At 41.7% G+C, this 14,721-nt stretch overlaps 12 non-coding genes across 12 annotated transcripts; all 12 read right to left on the reverse strand.

The window, feature by feature from the left end:
* Nucleotides 1-532: 532 nt before the first annotated feature.
* trnaq-cug (transfer RNA glutamine (anticodon CUG)) lies at nucleotides 533-604 on the reverse strand. The gene has a single exon. It is a non-coding gene; the product is annotated as a tRNA-Gln (tRNA).
* A 1,221-nt stretch (nucleotides 605-1,825) lies between these two features.
* trnaq-cug (transfer RNA glutamine (anticodon CUG)) lies at nucleotides 1,826-1,897 on the reverse strand. Its single transcript has one exon. It is a non-coding gene; the product is annotated as a tRNA-Gln (tRNA).
* A 1,221-nt stretch (nucleotides 1,898-3,118) lies between these two features.
* On the reverse strand, nucleotides 3,119-3,190 carry trnaq-cug (transfer RNA glutamine (anticodon CUG)). The gene has a single exon. It is a non-coding gene; the product is annotated as a tRNA-Gln (tRNA).
* Nucleotides 3,191-4,411: 1,221 nt separating this feature from the next.
* trnaq-cug (transfer RNA glutamine (anticodon CUG)) lies at nucleotides 4,412-4,483 on the reverse strand. The gene has a single exon. It is a non-coding gene; the product is annotated as a tRNA-Gln (tRNA).
* A 575-nt stretch (nucleotides 4,484-5,058) lies between these two features.
* On the reverse strand, nucleotides 5,059-5,130 carry trnaq-cug (transfer RNA glutamine (anticodon CUG)). Its single transcript has one exon. It is a non-coding gene; the product is annotated as a tRNA-Gln (tRNA).
* A 1,221-nt stretch (nucleotides 5,131-6,351) lies between these two features.
* trnaq-cug (transfer RNA glutamine (anticodon CUG)) lies at nucleotides 6,352-6,423 on the reverse strand. Its single transcript has one exon. It is a non-coding gene; the product is annotated as a tRNA-Gln (tRNA).
* Nucleotides 6,424-7,644: 1,221 nt separating this feature from the next.
* On the reverse strand, nucleotides 7,645-7,716 carry trnaq-cug (transfer RNA glutamine (anticodon CUG)). Its single transcript has one exon. It is a non-coding gene; the product is annotated as a tRNA-Gln (tRNA).
* Nucleotides 7,717-8,277: 561 nt separating this feature from the next.
* trnaq-cug (transfer RNA glutamine (anticodon CUG)) lies at nucleotides 8,278-8,349 on the reverse strand. Its single transcript has one exon. It is a non-coding gene; the product is annotated as a tRNA-Gln (tRNA).
* A 1,221-nt stretch (nucleotides 8,350-9,570) lies between these two features.
* Nucleotides 9,571-9,642, reverse strand: trnaq-cug (transfer RNA glutamine (anticodon CUG)). Its single transcript has one exon. It is a non-coding gene; the product is annotated as a tRNA-Gln (tRNA).
* A 1,221-nt stretch (nucleotides 9,643-10,863) lies between these two features.
* Nucleotides 10,864-10,935, reverse strand: trnaq-cug (transfer RNA glutamine (anticodon CUG)). The gene has a single exon. It is a non-coding gene; the product is annotated as a tRNA-Gln (tRNA).
* A 1,221-nt stretch (nucleotides 10,936-12,156) lies between these two features.
* trnaq-cug (transfer RNA glutamine (anticodon CUG)) lies at nucleotides 12,157-12,228 on the reverse strand. Its single transcript has one exon. It is a non-coding gene; the product is annotated as a tRNA-Gln (tRNA).
* Nucleotides 12,229-13,449: 1,221 nt separating this feature from the next.
* On the reverse strand, nucleotides 13,450-13,521 carry trnaq-cug (transfer RNA glutamine (anticodon CUG)). The gene has a single exon. It is a non-coding gene; the product is annotated as a tRNA-Gln (tRNA).
* Between the last annotated feature and the right edge of the window lie 1,200 nt (nucleotides 13,522-14,721).

Genomic DNA, 14,721 nt, shown 5'->3' on the forward strand with positions numbered 1-14,721 from the left:
ATCAACTCCAACATTACACTTTGGATTGATATTTTTGCATTCACAGCGTCAGTTTCACCTATTTACGGTCTGTTAATTATCGATGCAGAGCAAATCACACAGACGCCGTTGAGGCTATGGGTTCTCAAATAGCTGTTTCTGTTTCAAACTGTTCAGCACAGATTGTACTTCAGTCTTGCCAGGTAAAACGTGTGTTAGCATTGCAATGCATTCATGCAAAATGCTTGGCATGAAAAGAAAATGCAACGTTTTGTTGAGTGCAATCCATGCATTTCAAAAGGCATTGCGTTTATTCATCCTGCGGAGTGCATATTGCACAGATAATCTCAGCACACATTGTGCAGGCAAAGGCAGCATTAAACAGTAAACTAATTTCTACTCTGCTGATTGGAACAGGTAACTGCCGGTTGAACACACGATTTGAAAACTCGACTTGCAGATCAAGCATCAATGACAAAGGCAACAAAACTGCCAAACAGCAGCCTTCTACATGCTTGGTCCAAATTTTCAGCAGCTGGGACAACAAACATTCAGGTTCCACCGAGATTTGAACTCGGATCGCTGGATTCAGAGTCCAGAGTGCTCACCATTACACCATGGAACCAACTATGCCAAAACATTTGAAAGCTTTCTCAAAATCTGCCAAATCAATTCCAACATTACACTTTGGATTGTCCTTTTTGCATTCACAGCGTCAGTTTCACCGATTTGCGGTCTGTTAATTATCGATGCAGAGCAATTCACACAGATGCCGTTGAGGCAATGGCTTCTCATAATATCTGTTTCTGTTTCACACTGTTCAGCACAGATTGTACTTCAGTCTTGGCAGGTAAAACGTGCGTTGGCATTGCAATGAATTCATGCATAATGCTTGGCATGAAAAGAAAATGCAACGTTTTGTTGAGTGCAAACCATGTACTGCATGCATTTCAAAAGGCGTTGCATTTATTCATCCTGAGGAATGCCTATTGCACAGATAATCTCAGCACACATTATGCAGCATGAAACAGCAAACTAATTTTTCCTCTGCTGATTGGAACAGGGAACTGCCGGTTGAACACACGATTTGAAAACTCGACTTGCAGATCAAGCATCAATGTCAAAGGCAACAAAACTGCAAACCTGCAGTTTTTTACTTGTTTGACCTGAATTTCCAGCAGCTGGGACAACAAGCATTCAGGCTCCCCTGAGATTTGAACCAGGATTGCTAGAGTTTAGAGTCCAGAGTGCTCACCATTTCACCATGCAATCAACTACGGTCGCCCATTTGAAACATTCCTCAAAATCTACAAAATCAACTCCAACATTACACTTTGGATTGATATTTTTGCATTCACAGCGTCAGTTTCACCTATTTACGGTCTGTTAATTATCGATGCAGAGCAATTCACACAGATGCCGTTGAGGCTATGGGTTCTCAAATAGCTGTTTCTGTTTCAAACTGTTCAGCACAGATTGTACTTCAGTCTTGCCAGGTAAAACGTGTGTTAGCATTGCAATGCATTCATGCAAAATGCTTGGCATGAAAAGAAAATGCAACGTTTTGTTGAGTGCAATCCATGCATTTCAAAAGGCATTGCGTTTATTCATGCTGCGGAGTGCATATTGCACAGATAATCTCAGCACACATTGTGCAGGCAAAGGCAGCATTAAACAGCAAACTAATTTCTACTCTGCTGATTGGAACAGCTAACTGCCGGTTGAACACACGATTTGAAAACTCGACTTGCAGATCAAGCATCAATGACAAAGGCAACAAAACTGCCAAACAGCAGCCTTCTACATGCTTGGTCCAAATTTTCAGCAGCTGGGACAACAAACATTCAGGTTCCACCGAGATTTGAACTCGGATCGCTGGATTCAGAGTCCAGAGTGCTCACCATTACACCATGGAACCAACTATGCCAAAACATTTGAAAGCTTTCTCAAAATCTGCCAAATCAATTCCAACATTACACTTTGGATTGTCCTTTTTGCATTCACAGCGTCAGTTTCACCTCTTTACGGTCTGTTAATTATCGATGCAGAGCAATTCACACAGATGCCGTTGAGGCAATGGCTTCTCATAATATCTGTTTCTGTTTCACACTGTTCAGCACAGATTGTACTTCAGTCTTGCCAGGTAAAACGTGCGTTGGCATTGCAATGAATTCATGCATAATGCTTGGCATGAAAAGAAAATGCAACGTTTTGTTGAGTGCAAACCATGTACTGCATGCATTTCAAAAGGCGTTGCATTTATTCATCCTGAGGAATGCCTATTGCACAGATAATCTCAGCACACATTATGCAGCATGAAACAGCAAACTAATTTTTCCTCTGCTGATTGGAACAGGGAACTGCCGGTTGAACACACGATTTGAAAACTCGACTTGCAGATCAAGCATCAATGTCAAAGGCAACAAAACTGCAAACCTGCAGTTTTTTACTTGTTTGACCTGAATTTCCAGCAGCTGGGACAACAAGCATTCAGGCTCCCCTGAGATTTGAACCAGGATTGCTAGAGTTTAGAGTCCAGAGTGCTCACCATTTCACCATGGAATCAACTACTGTCGCCCATTTGAAACATTCCTCAAAATCTACAAAATCAACTCCAACATTACACTTTGGATTGATATTTTTGCATTCACAGCGTCAGTTTCACCTATTTACGGTCTGTTAATTATCGATGCAGAGCAAATCACACAGACGCCGTTGAGGCTATGGGTTCTCAAATAGCTGTTTCTGTTTCAAACTGTTCAGCACAGATTGTACTTCAGTCTTGCCAGGTAAAACGTGTGTTAGCATTGCAATGCATTCATGCAAAATGCTTGGCATGAAAAGAAAATGCAACGTTTTGTTGAGTGCAATCCATGCATTTCAAAAGGCATTGCGTTTATTCATCCTGCGGAGTGCATATTGCACAGATAATCTCAGCACACATTGTGCAGGCAAAGGCAGCATTAAACAGTAAACTAATTTCTACTCTGCTGATTGGAACAGGTAACTGCCGGTTGAACACACGATTTGAAAACTCGACTTGCAGATCAAGCATCAATGACAAAGGCAACAAAACTGCCAAACAGCAGCCTTCTACATGCTTGGTCCAAATTTTCAGCAGCTGGGACAACAAACATTCAGGTTCCACCGAGATTTGAACTCGGATCGCTGGATTCAGAGTCCAGAGTGCTCACCATTACACCATGGAACCAACTATGCCAAAACATTTGAAAGCTTTCTCAAAATCTGCCAAATCAATTCCAACATTACACTTTGGATTGTCCTTTTTGCATTCACAGCGTCAGTTTCACCGATTTGCGGTCTGTTAATTATCGATGCAGAGCAATTCACACAGATGCCGTTGAGGCAATGGCTTCTCATAATATCTGTTTCTGTTTCACACTGTTCAGCACAGATTGTACTTCAGTCTTGGCAGGTAAAACGTGCGTTGGCATTGCAATGCATTCATGCATAATGCTTGGCATGAAAAGAAAATGCAACGTTTTGTTGAGTGCAAACCATGTACTGCATGCATTTCAAAAGGCGTTGCATTTATTCATCCTGAGGAATGCCTATTGCACAGATAATCTCAGCACACATTATGCAGCATGAAACAGCAAACTAATTTTTCCTCTGCTGATTGGAACAGGGAACTGCCGGTTGAACACACGATTTGAAAACTCGACTTGCAGATCAAGCATCAATGTCAAAGGCAACAAAACTGCAAACCTGCAGTTTTTTACTTGTTTGACCTGAATTTCCAGCAGCTGGGACAACAAGCATTCAGGTTCCCCTGAGATTTGAACCAGGATTGCTAGAGTTTAGAGTCCAGAGTGCTCACCATTTCACCATGCAATCAACTACGGTCGCCCATTTGAAACATTCCTCAAAATCTACAAAATCAACTCCAACATTACACTTTGGATTGATATTTTTGCATTCACAGCGTCAGTTTCACCTATTTACGGTCTGTTAATTATCGATGCAGAGCAATTCACACAGATGCCGTTGAGGCTATGGGTTCTCAAATAGCTGTTTCTGTTTCAAACTGTTCAGCACAGATTGTACTTCAGTCTTGCCAGGTAAAACGTGTGTTAGCATTGCAATGCATTCATGCAAAATGCTTGGCATGAAAAGAAAATGCAACGTTTTGTTGAGTGCAATCCATGCATTTCAAAAGGCATTGCGTTTATTCATGCTGCGGAGTGCATATTGCACAGATAATCTCAGCACACATTGTGCAGGCAAAGGCAGCATTAAACAGCAAACTAATTTCTACTCTGCTGATTGGAACAGCTAACTGCCGGTTGAACACACGATTTGAAAACTCGACTTGCAGATCAAGCATCAATGACAAAGGCAACAAAACTGCCAAACAGCAGCCTTCTACATGCTTGGTCCAAATTTTCAGCAGCTGGGACAACAAACATTCAGGTTTCACCGAGATTTGAACTCGGATCGCTGGATTCAGAGTCCAGAGTGCTCACCATTACACCATGGAACCAACTATGCCAAAACATTTGAAAGCTTTCTCAAAATCTGCCAAATCAATTCCAACATTACACTTTGGATTGTCCTTTTTGCATTCACAGCGTCAGTTTCACCTCTTTACGGTCTGTTAATTATCGATGCAGAGCAATTCACACAGATGCCGTTGAGGCAATGGCTTCTCATAATATCTGTTTCTGTTTCACACTGTTCAGCACAGATTGTACTTCAGTCTTGGCAGGTAAAACGTGCGTTGGCATTGCAATGCATTCATGCAAAATGCTTGGCATGAAAAGAAAATGCAACGTTTTGTTGAGTGCAATCCATGCATTTCAAAAGGCATTGCGTTTATTCATGCTGCGGAGTGCATATTGCACAGATAATCTCAGCACACATTGTGCAGGCAAAGGCAGCATTAAACAGCAAACTAATTTCTACTCTGCTGATTGGAACAGCTAACTGCCGGTTGAACACAGGATTTGAAAACTCGACTTGCAGATCAAGCATCAATGATAAAGGCAACAAAACTGCCAAACAGCAGCCTTCTACATGCTTGGTCCAAATTTTCAGCAGCTGGGACAACAAACATTCAGGTTCCACCGAGATTTGAACTCGGATCGCTGGATTCAGAGTCCAGAGTGCTCACCATTACACCATGGAACCAACTATGCCAAAACATTTGAAAGCTTTCTCAAAATCTGCCAAATCAATTCCAACATTACACTTTGGATTGTCCTTTTTGCATTCACAGCGTCAGTTTCACCTCTTTACGGTCTGTTAATTATCGATGCAGAGCAATTCACACAGATGCCGTTGAGGCAATGGCTTCTCATAATATCTGTTTCTGTTTCACACTGTTCAGCACAGATTGTACTTCAGTCTTGCCAGGTAAAACGTGCGTTGGCATTGCAATGAATTCATGCATAATGCTTGGCATGAAAAGAAAATGCAACGTTTTGTTGAGTGCAAACCATGTACTGCATGCATTTCAAAAGGCGTTGCATTTATTCATCCTGAGGAATGCCTATTGCACAGATAATCTCAGCACACATTATGCAGCATGAAACAGCAAACTAATTTTTCCTCTGCTGATTGGAACAGGGAACTGCCGGTTGAACACACGATTTGAAAACTCGACTTGCAGATCAAGCATCAATGTCAAAGGCAACAAAACTGCAAACCTGCAGTTTTTTACTTGTTTGACCTGAATTTCCAGCAGCTGGGACAACAAGCATTCAGGCTCCCCTGAGATTTGAACCAGGATTGCTAGAGTTTAGAGTCCAGAGTGCTCACCATTTCACCATGGAATCAACTACTGTCGCCCATTTGAAACATTCCTCAAAATCTACAAAATCAACTCCAACATTACACTTTGGATTGATATTTTTGCATTCACAGCGTCAGTTTCACCTATTTACGGTCTGTTAATTATCGATGCAGAGCAAATCACACAGACGCCGTTGAGGCTATGGGTTCTCAAATAGCTGTTTCTGTTTCAAACTGTTCAGCACAGATTGTACTTCAGTCTTGCCAGGTAAAACGTGTGTTAGCATTGCAATGCATTCATGCAAAATGCTTGGCATGAAAAGAAAATGCAACGTTTTGTTGAGTGCAATCCATGCATTTCAAAAGGCATTGCGTTTATTCATCCTGCGGAGTGCATATTGCACAGATAATCTCAGCACACATTGTGCAGGCAAAGGCAGCATTAAACAGTAAACTAATTTCTACTCTGCTGATTGGAACAGGTAACTGCCGGTTGAACACACGATTTGAAAACTCGACTTGCAGATCAAGCATCAATGACAAAGGCAACAAAACTGCCAAACAGCAGCCTTCTACATGCTTGGTCCAAATTTTCAGCAGCTGGGACAACAAACATTCAGGTTCCACCGAGATTTGAACTCGGATCGCTGGATTCAGAGTCCAGAGTGCTCACCATTACACCATGGAACCAACTACGCCAAAACATTTGAAAGCTTTCTCAAAATCTGCCAAATCAATTCCAACATTACACTTTGGATTGTCCTTTTTGCATTCACAGCGTCAGTTTCACCGATTTGCGGTCTGTTAATTATCGATGCAGAGCAATTCACACAGATGCCGTTGAGGCAATGGCTTCTCATAATATCTGTTTCTGTTTCACACTGTTCAGCACAGATTGTACTTCAGTCTTGGCAGGTAAAACGTGCGTTGGCATTGCAATGCATTCATGCATAATGCTTGGCATGAAAAGAAAATGCAACGTTTTGTTGAGTGCAAACCATGTACTGCATGCATTTCAAAAGGCGTTGCATTTATTCATCCTGAGGAATGCCTATTGCACAGATAATCTCAGCACACATTATGCAGCATGAAACAGCAAACTAATTTTTCCTCTGCTTATTGGAACAGGGAACTGCCGGTTGAACACACGATTTGAAAACTCGACTTGCAGATCAAGCATCAATGTCAAAGGCAACAAAACTGCAAACCTGCAGTTTTTTACTTGTTTGACCTGAATTTCCAGCAGCTGGGACAACAAGCATTCAGGCTCCCCTGAGATTTGAATCAGGATTGCTAGAGTTTAGAGTCCAGAGTGCTCACCATTTCACCATGCAATCAACTACGGTCGCCCATTTGAAACATTCCTCAAAATCTACAAAATCAACTCCAACATTACACTTTGGATTGATATTTTTGCATTCACAGCGTCAGTTTCACCTATTTACGGTCTGTTAATTATCGATGCAGAGCAATTCACACAGATGCCGTTGAGGCTATGGGTTCTCAAATAGCTGTTTCTGTTTCAAACTGTTCAGCACAGATTGTACTTCAGTCTTGCCAGGTAAAACGTGTGTTAGCATTGCAATGCATTCATGCAAAATGCTTGGCATGAAAAGAAAATGCAACGTTTTGTTGAGTGCAATCCATGCATTTCAAAAGGCATTGCGTTTATTCATGCTGCGGAGTGCATATTGCACAGATAATCTCAGCACACATTGTGCAGGCAAAGGCAGCATTAAACAGCAAACTAATTTCTACTCTGCTGATTGGAACAGCTAACTGCCGGTTGAACACACGATTTGAAAACTCGACTTGCAGATCAAGCATCAATGACAAAGGCAACAAAACTGCCAAACAGCAGCCTTCTACATGCTTGGTCCAAATTTTCAGCAGCTGGGACAACAAACATTCAGGTTCCACCGAGATTTGAACTCGGATCGCTGGATTCAGAGTCCAGAGTGCTCACCATTACACCATGGAACCAACTATGCCAAAACATTTGAAAGCTTTCTCAAAATCTGCCAAATCAATTCCAACATTACACTTTGGATTGTCCTTTTTGCATTCACAGCGTCAGTTTCACCTCTTTACGGTCTGTTAATTATCGATGCAGAGCAATTCACACAGATGGCTTCTCATAATATCTGTTTCTGTTTCACACTGTTCAGCACAGATTGTACTTCAGTCTTGGCAGGTAAAACGTGCGTTGGCATTGCAATGCATTCATGCAAAATGCTTGGCATGAAAAGAAAATGCAACGTTTTGTTGAGTGCAATCCATGCATTTCAAAAGGCATTGCGTTTATTCATGCTGCGGAGTGCATATTGCACAGATAATCTCAGCACACATTGTGCAGGCAAAGGCAGCATTAAACAGCAAACTAATTTCTACTCTGCTGATTGGAACAGCTGACTGCCGGTTGAACACAGGATTTGAAAACTCGACTTGCAGATCAAGCATCAATGACAAAGGCAACAAAACTGCCAAACAGCAGCCTTCTACATGCTTGGTCCAAATTTTCAGCAGCTGGGACAACAAACATTCAGGTTCCACCGAGATTTGAACTCGGATCGCTGGACTCAGAGTCCAGAGTGCTCACCATTACACCATGGAACCAACTATGCCAAAACATTTGAAAGCTTTCTCAAAATCTGCCAAATCAATTCCAACATTACACTTTGGATTGTCCTTTTTGCATTCACAGCGTCAGTTTCACCTCTTTACGGTCTGTTAATTATCGATGCAGAGCAATTCACACAGATGCCGTTGAGGCAATGGCTTCTCATAATATCTGTTTCTGTTTCACACTGTTCAGCACAGATTGTACTTCAGTCTTGCCAGGTAAAACGTGCGTTGGCATTGCAATGAATTCATGCATAATGCTTGGCATGAAAAGAAAATGCAACGTTTTGTTGAGTGCAAACCATGTACTGCATGCATTTCAAAAGGCGTTGCATTTATTCATCCTGAGGAATGCCTATTGCACAGATAATCTCAGCACACATTATGCAGCATGAAACAGCAAACTAATTTTTCCTCTGCTGATTGGAACAGGGAACTGCCGGTTGAACACACGATTTGAAAACTCGACTTGCAGATCAAGCATCAATGTCAAAGGCAACAAAACTGCAAACCTGCAGTTTTTTACTTGTTTGACCTGAATTTCCAGCAGCTGGGACAACAAGCATTCAGGCTCCCCTGAGATTTGAACCAGGATTGCTAGAGTTTAGAGTCCAGAGTGCTCACCATTTCACCATGGAATCAACTACTGTCGCCCATTTGAAACATTCCTCAAAATCTACAAAATCAACTCCAACATTACACTTTGGATTGATATTTTTGCATTCACAGCGTCAGTTTCACCTATTTACGGTCTGTTAATTATCGATGCAGAGCAAATCACACAGACGCCGTTGAGGCTATGGGTTCTCAAATAGCTGTTTCTGTTTCAAACTGTTCAGCACAGATTGTACTTCAGTCTTGCCAGGTAAAACGTGTGTTAGCATTGCAATGCATTCATGCAAAATGCTTGGCATGAAAAGAAAATGCAACGTTTTGTTGAGTGCAATCCATGCATTTCAAAAGGCATTGCGTTTATTCATCCTGCGGAGTGCATATTGCACAGATAATCTCAGCACACATTGTGCAGGCAAAGGCAGCATTAAACAGTAAACTAATTTCTACTCTGCTGATTGGAACAGGTAACTGCCGGTTGAACACACGATTTGAAAACTCGACTTGCAGATCAAGCATCAATGACAAAGGCAACAAAACTGCCAAACAGCAGCCTTCTACATGCTTGGTCCAAATTTTCAGCAGCTGGGACAACAAACATTCAGGTTCCACCGAGATTTGAACTCGGATCGCTGGACTCAGAGTCCAGAGTGCTCACCATTACACCATGGAACCAACTATGCCAAAACATTTGAAAGCTTTCTCAAAATCTGCCAAATCAATTCCAACATTACACTTTGGATTGTCCTTTTTGCATTCACAGCGTCAGTTTCACCTCTTTACGGTCTGTTAATTATCGATGCAGAGCAATTCACACAGATGCCGTTGAGGCAATGGCTTCTCATAATATCTGTTTCTGTTTCACACTGTTCAGCACAGATTGTACTTCAGTCTTGCCAGGTAAAACGTGCGTTGGCATTGCAATGAATTCATGCATAATGCTTGGCATGAAAAGAAAATGCAACGTTTTGTTGAGTGCAAACCATGTACTGCATGCATTTCAAAAGGCGTTGCATTTATTCATCCTGAGGAATGCCTATTGCACAGATAATCTCAGCACACATTATGCAGCATGAAACAGCAAACTAATTTTTCCTCTGCTGATTGGAACAGGGAACTGCCGGTTGAACACACGATTTGAAAATTCGACTTGCAGATCAAGCATCAATGTCAAAGGCAACAAAACTGCAAACCTGCAGTTTTTTACTTGTTTGACCTGAATTTCCAGCAGCTGGGACAACAAGCATTCAGGCTCCCCTGAGATTTGAACCAGGATTGCTAGAGTTTAGAGTCCAGAGTGCTCACCATTTCACCATGCAATCAACTACGGTCGCCCATTTGAAACATTCCTCAAAATCTACAAAATCAACTCCAACATTACACTTTGGATTGATATTTTTGCATTCACAGCGTCAGTTTCACCTATTTACGGTCTGTTAATTATCGATGCAGAGCAATTCACACAGATGCCGTTGAGGCTATGGGTTCTCAAATAGCTGTTTCTGTTTCAAACTGTTCAGCACAGATTGTACTTCAGTCTTGCCAGGTAAAACGTGTGTTAGCATTGCAATGCATTCATGCAAAATGCTTGGCATGAAAAGAAAATGCAACGTTTTGTTGAGTGCAATCCGTGCATTTCAAAAGGCATTGCGTTTATTCATGCTGCGGAGTGCATATTGCACAGATAATCTCAGCACACATTGTGCAGGCAAAGGCAGCATTAAACAGCAAACTAATTTCTACTCTGCTGATTGGAACAGCTAACTGCCGGTTGAACACACGATTTGAAAACTCGACTTGCAGATCAAGCATCAATGACAAAGGCAACAAAACTGCCAAACAGCAGCCTTCTACATGCTTGGTCCAAATTTTCAGCAGCTGGGACAACAAACATTCAGGTTCCACCGAGATTTGAACTCGGATCGCTGGATTCAGAGTCCAGAGTGCTCACCATTACACCATGGAACCAACTATGCCAAAACATTTGAAAGCTTTCTCAAAATCTGCCAAATCAATTCCAACATTACACTTTGGATTGTCCTTTTTGCATTCACAGCGTCAGTTTCACCTCTTTACGGTCTGTTAATTATCGATGCAGAGCAATTCACACAGATGCCGTTGAGGCAATGGCTTCTCATAATATCTGTTTCTGTTTCACACTGTTCAGCACAGATTGTACTTCAGTCTTGCCAGGTAAAACGTGCGTTGGCATTGCAATGAATTCATGCATAATGCTTGGCATGAAAAGAAAATGCAACGTTTTGTTGAGTGCAAACCATGTACTGCATGCATTTCAAAAGGCGTTGCATTTATTCATCCTGAGGAATGCCTATTGCACAGATAATCTCAGCACACATTATGCAGCATGAAACAGCAAACTAATTTTTCCTCTGCTGATTGGAACAGGGAACTGCCGGTTGAACACACGATTTGAAAACTCGACTTGCAGATCAAGCATCAATGTCAAAGGCAACAAAACTGCAAACCTGCAGTTTTTTACTTGTTTGACCTGAATTTCCAGCAGCTGGGACAACAAGCATTCAGGCTCCCCTGAGATTTGAACCAGGATTGCTAGAGTTTAGAGTCCAGAGTGCTCACCATTTCACCATGGAATCAACTACTGTCGCCCATTTGAAACATTCCTCAAAATCTACAAAATCAACTCCAACATTACACTTTGGATTGATATTTTTGCATTCACAGCGTCAGTTTCACCTATTTACGGTCTGTTAATTATCGATGCAGAGCAAATCACACAGACGCCGTTGAGGCTATGGGTTCTCAAATAGCTGTTTCTGTTTCAAACTGTTCAGCACAGATTGTACTTCAGTCTTGCCAGGTAAAACGTGTGTTAGCATTGCAATGCATTCATGCAAAATGCTTGGCATGAAAAGAAAATGCAACGTTTTGTTGAGTGCAATCCATGCATTTCAAAAGGCATTGCGTTTATTCATCCTGCGGAGTGCATATTGCACAGATAATCTCAGCACACATTGTGCAGGCAAAGGCAGCATTAAACAGTAAACTAATTTCTACTCTGCTGATTGGAACAGGTAACTGCCGGTTGAACACACGATTTGAAAACTCGACTTGCAGATCAAGCATCAATGACAAAGGCAACAAAACTGCCAAACAGCAGCCTTCTACATGCTTGGTCCAAATTTTCAGCAGCTGGGACAACAAACATTCAGGTTCCACCGAGATTTGAACTCGGATCGCTGGATTCAGAGTCCAGAGTGCTCACCATTACACCATGGAACCAACTATGCCAAAACATTTGAAAGCTTTCTCAAAATCTGCCAAATCAATTCCAACATTACACTTTGGATTGTCCTTTTTGCATTCACAGCGTCAGTTTCACCGATTTGCGGTCTGTTAATTATCGATGCAGAGCAATTCACACAGATGCCGTTGAGGCAATGGCTTCTCATAATATCTGTTTCTGTTTCACACTGTTCAGCACAGATTGTACTTCAGTCTTGGCAGGTAAAACGTGCGTTGGCATTGCAATGCATTCATGCATAATGCTTGGCATGAAAAGAAAATGCAACGTTTTGTTGAGTGCAAACCATGTACTGCATGCATTTCAAAAGGCGTTGCATTTATTCATCCTGAGGAATGCCTATTGCACAGATAATCTCAGCACACATTATGCAGCATGAAACAGCAAACTAATTTTTCCTCTGCTGATTGGAACAGGGAACTGCCGGTTGAACACACGATTTGAAAACTCGACTTGCAGATCAAGCATCAATGTCAAAGGCAACAAAACTGCAAACCTGCAGTTTTTTACTTGTTTGACCTGAATTTCCAGCAGCTGGGACAACAAGCATTCAGGCTCTCCTGAGATTTGAACCAGGATTGCTAGAGTTTAGAGTCCAGAGTGCTCACCATTTCACCATGCAATCAACTACGGTCGCCCATTTGAAACATTCCTCAAAATCTACAAAATCAACTCCAACATTACACTTTGGATTGATATTTTTGCATTCACAGCGTCAGTTTCACCTATTTACGGTCTGTTAATTATCGATGCAGAGCAAATCACACAGACGCCGTTGAGGCTATGGGTTCTCAAATAGCTGTTTCTGTTTCAAACTGTTCAGCACAGATTGTACTTCAGTCTTGCCAGGTAAAACGTGTGTTAGCATTGCAATGCATTCATGCAAAATGCTTGGCATGAAAAGAAAATGCAACGTTTTGTTGAGTGCAATCCATGCATTTCAAAAGGCATTGCGTTTATTCATCCTGCGGAGTGCATATTGCACAGATAATCTCAGCACACATTGTGCAGGCAAAGGCAGCATTAAACAGTAAACTAATTTCTACTCTGCTGATTGGAACAGGTAACTGCCGGTTGAACACACGATTTGAAAACTCGACTTGCAGATCAAGCATCAATGACAAAGGCAACAAAACTGCCAAACAGCAGCCTTCTACATGCTTGGTCCAAATTTTCAGCAGCTGGGACAACAAACATTCAGGTTCCACCGAGATTTGAACTCGGATCGCTGGATTCAGAGTCCAGAGTGCTCACCATTACACCATGGAACCAACTATGCCAAAACATTTGAAAGCTTTCTCAAAATCTGCAAAATCAATTCCAACATTACACTTTGGATTGTCCTTTTTGCATTCACAGCGTCAGTTTCACCGATTTGCGGTCTGTTAATTATCGATGCAGAGCAATTCACACAGATGCCGTTGAGGCAATGGCTTCTCATAATATCTGTTTCTGTTTCACACTGTTCAGCACAGATTGTACTTCAGTCTTGGCAGGTAAAACGTGCGTTGGCATTGCAATGCATTCATGCATAATGCTTGGCATGAAAAGAAAATGCAACGTTTTGTTGAGTGCAAACCATGTACTGCATGCATTTCAAAAGGCGTTGCATTTATTCATCCTGAGGAATGCCTATTGCACAGATAATCTCAGCACACATTATGCAGCATGAAACAGCAAACTAATTTTTCCTCTGCTGATTGGAACAGGGAACTGCCGGTTGAACACACGATTTGAAAACTCGACTTGCAGATCAAGCATCAATGTCAAAGGCAACAAAACTGCAAACCTGCAGTTTTTTACTTGTTTGACCTGAATTTCCAGCAGCTGGGACAACAAGCATTCAGGCTCCCCTGAGATTTGAACCAGGATTGCTAGAGTTTAGAGTCCAGAGTGCTCACCATTTCACCATGCAATCAACTACGGTCGCCCATTTGAAACATTCCTCAAAATCTACAAAATCAACTCCAACATTACACTTTGGATTGATATTTTTGCATTCACAGCGTCAGTTTCACCTATTTACGGTCTGTTAATTATCGATGCAGAGCAATTCACACAGATGCCGTTGAGGCTATGGGTTCTCAAATAGCTGTTTCTGTTTCAAACTGTTCAGCACAGATTGTACTTCAGTCTTGCCAGGTAAAACGTGTGTTAGCATTGCAATGCATTCATGCAAAATGCTTGGCATGAAAAGAAAATGCAACGTTTTGTTGAGTGCAATCCATGCATTTCAAAAGGCATTGCGTTTATTCATGCTGCGGAGTGCATATTGCACAGATAATCTCAGCACACATTGTGCAGGCAAAGGCAGCATTAAACAGCAAACTAATTTCTACTCTGCTGATTGGAACAGCTAACTGCCGGTTGAACACACGATTTGAAAACTCGACTTGCAGATCAAGCATCAATGACAAAGGCAACAAAACTGCCAAACAGCAGCCTTCTACATGCTTGGTCCAAATTTTCAG

This window comes from Pristiophorus japonicus, unplaced genomic scaffold (genome assembly GCF_044704955.1).
Source record: "Pristiophorus japonicus isolate sPriJap1 unplaced genomic scaffold, sPriJap1.hap1 HAP1_SCAFFOLD_99, whole genome shotgun sequence".
NCBI lineage: Eukaryota > Metazoa > Chordata > Chondrichthyes > Pristiophoridae > Pristiophorus > Pristiophorus japonicus.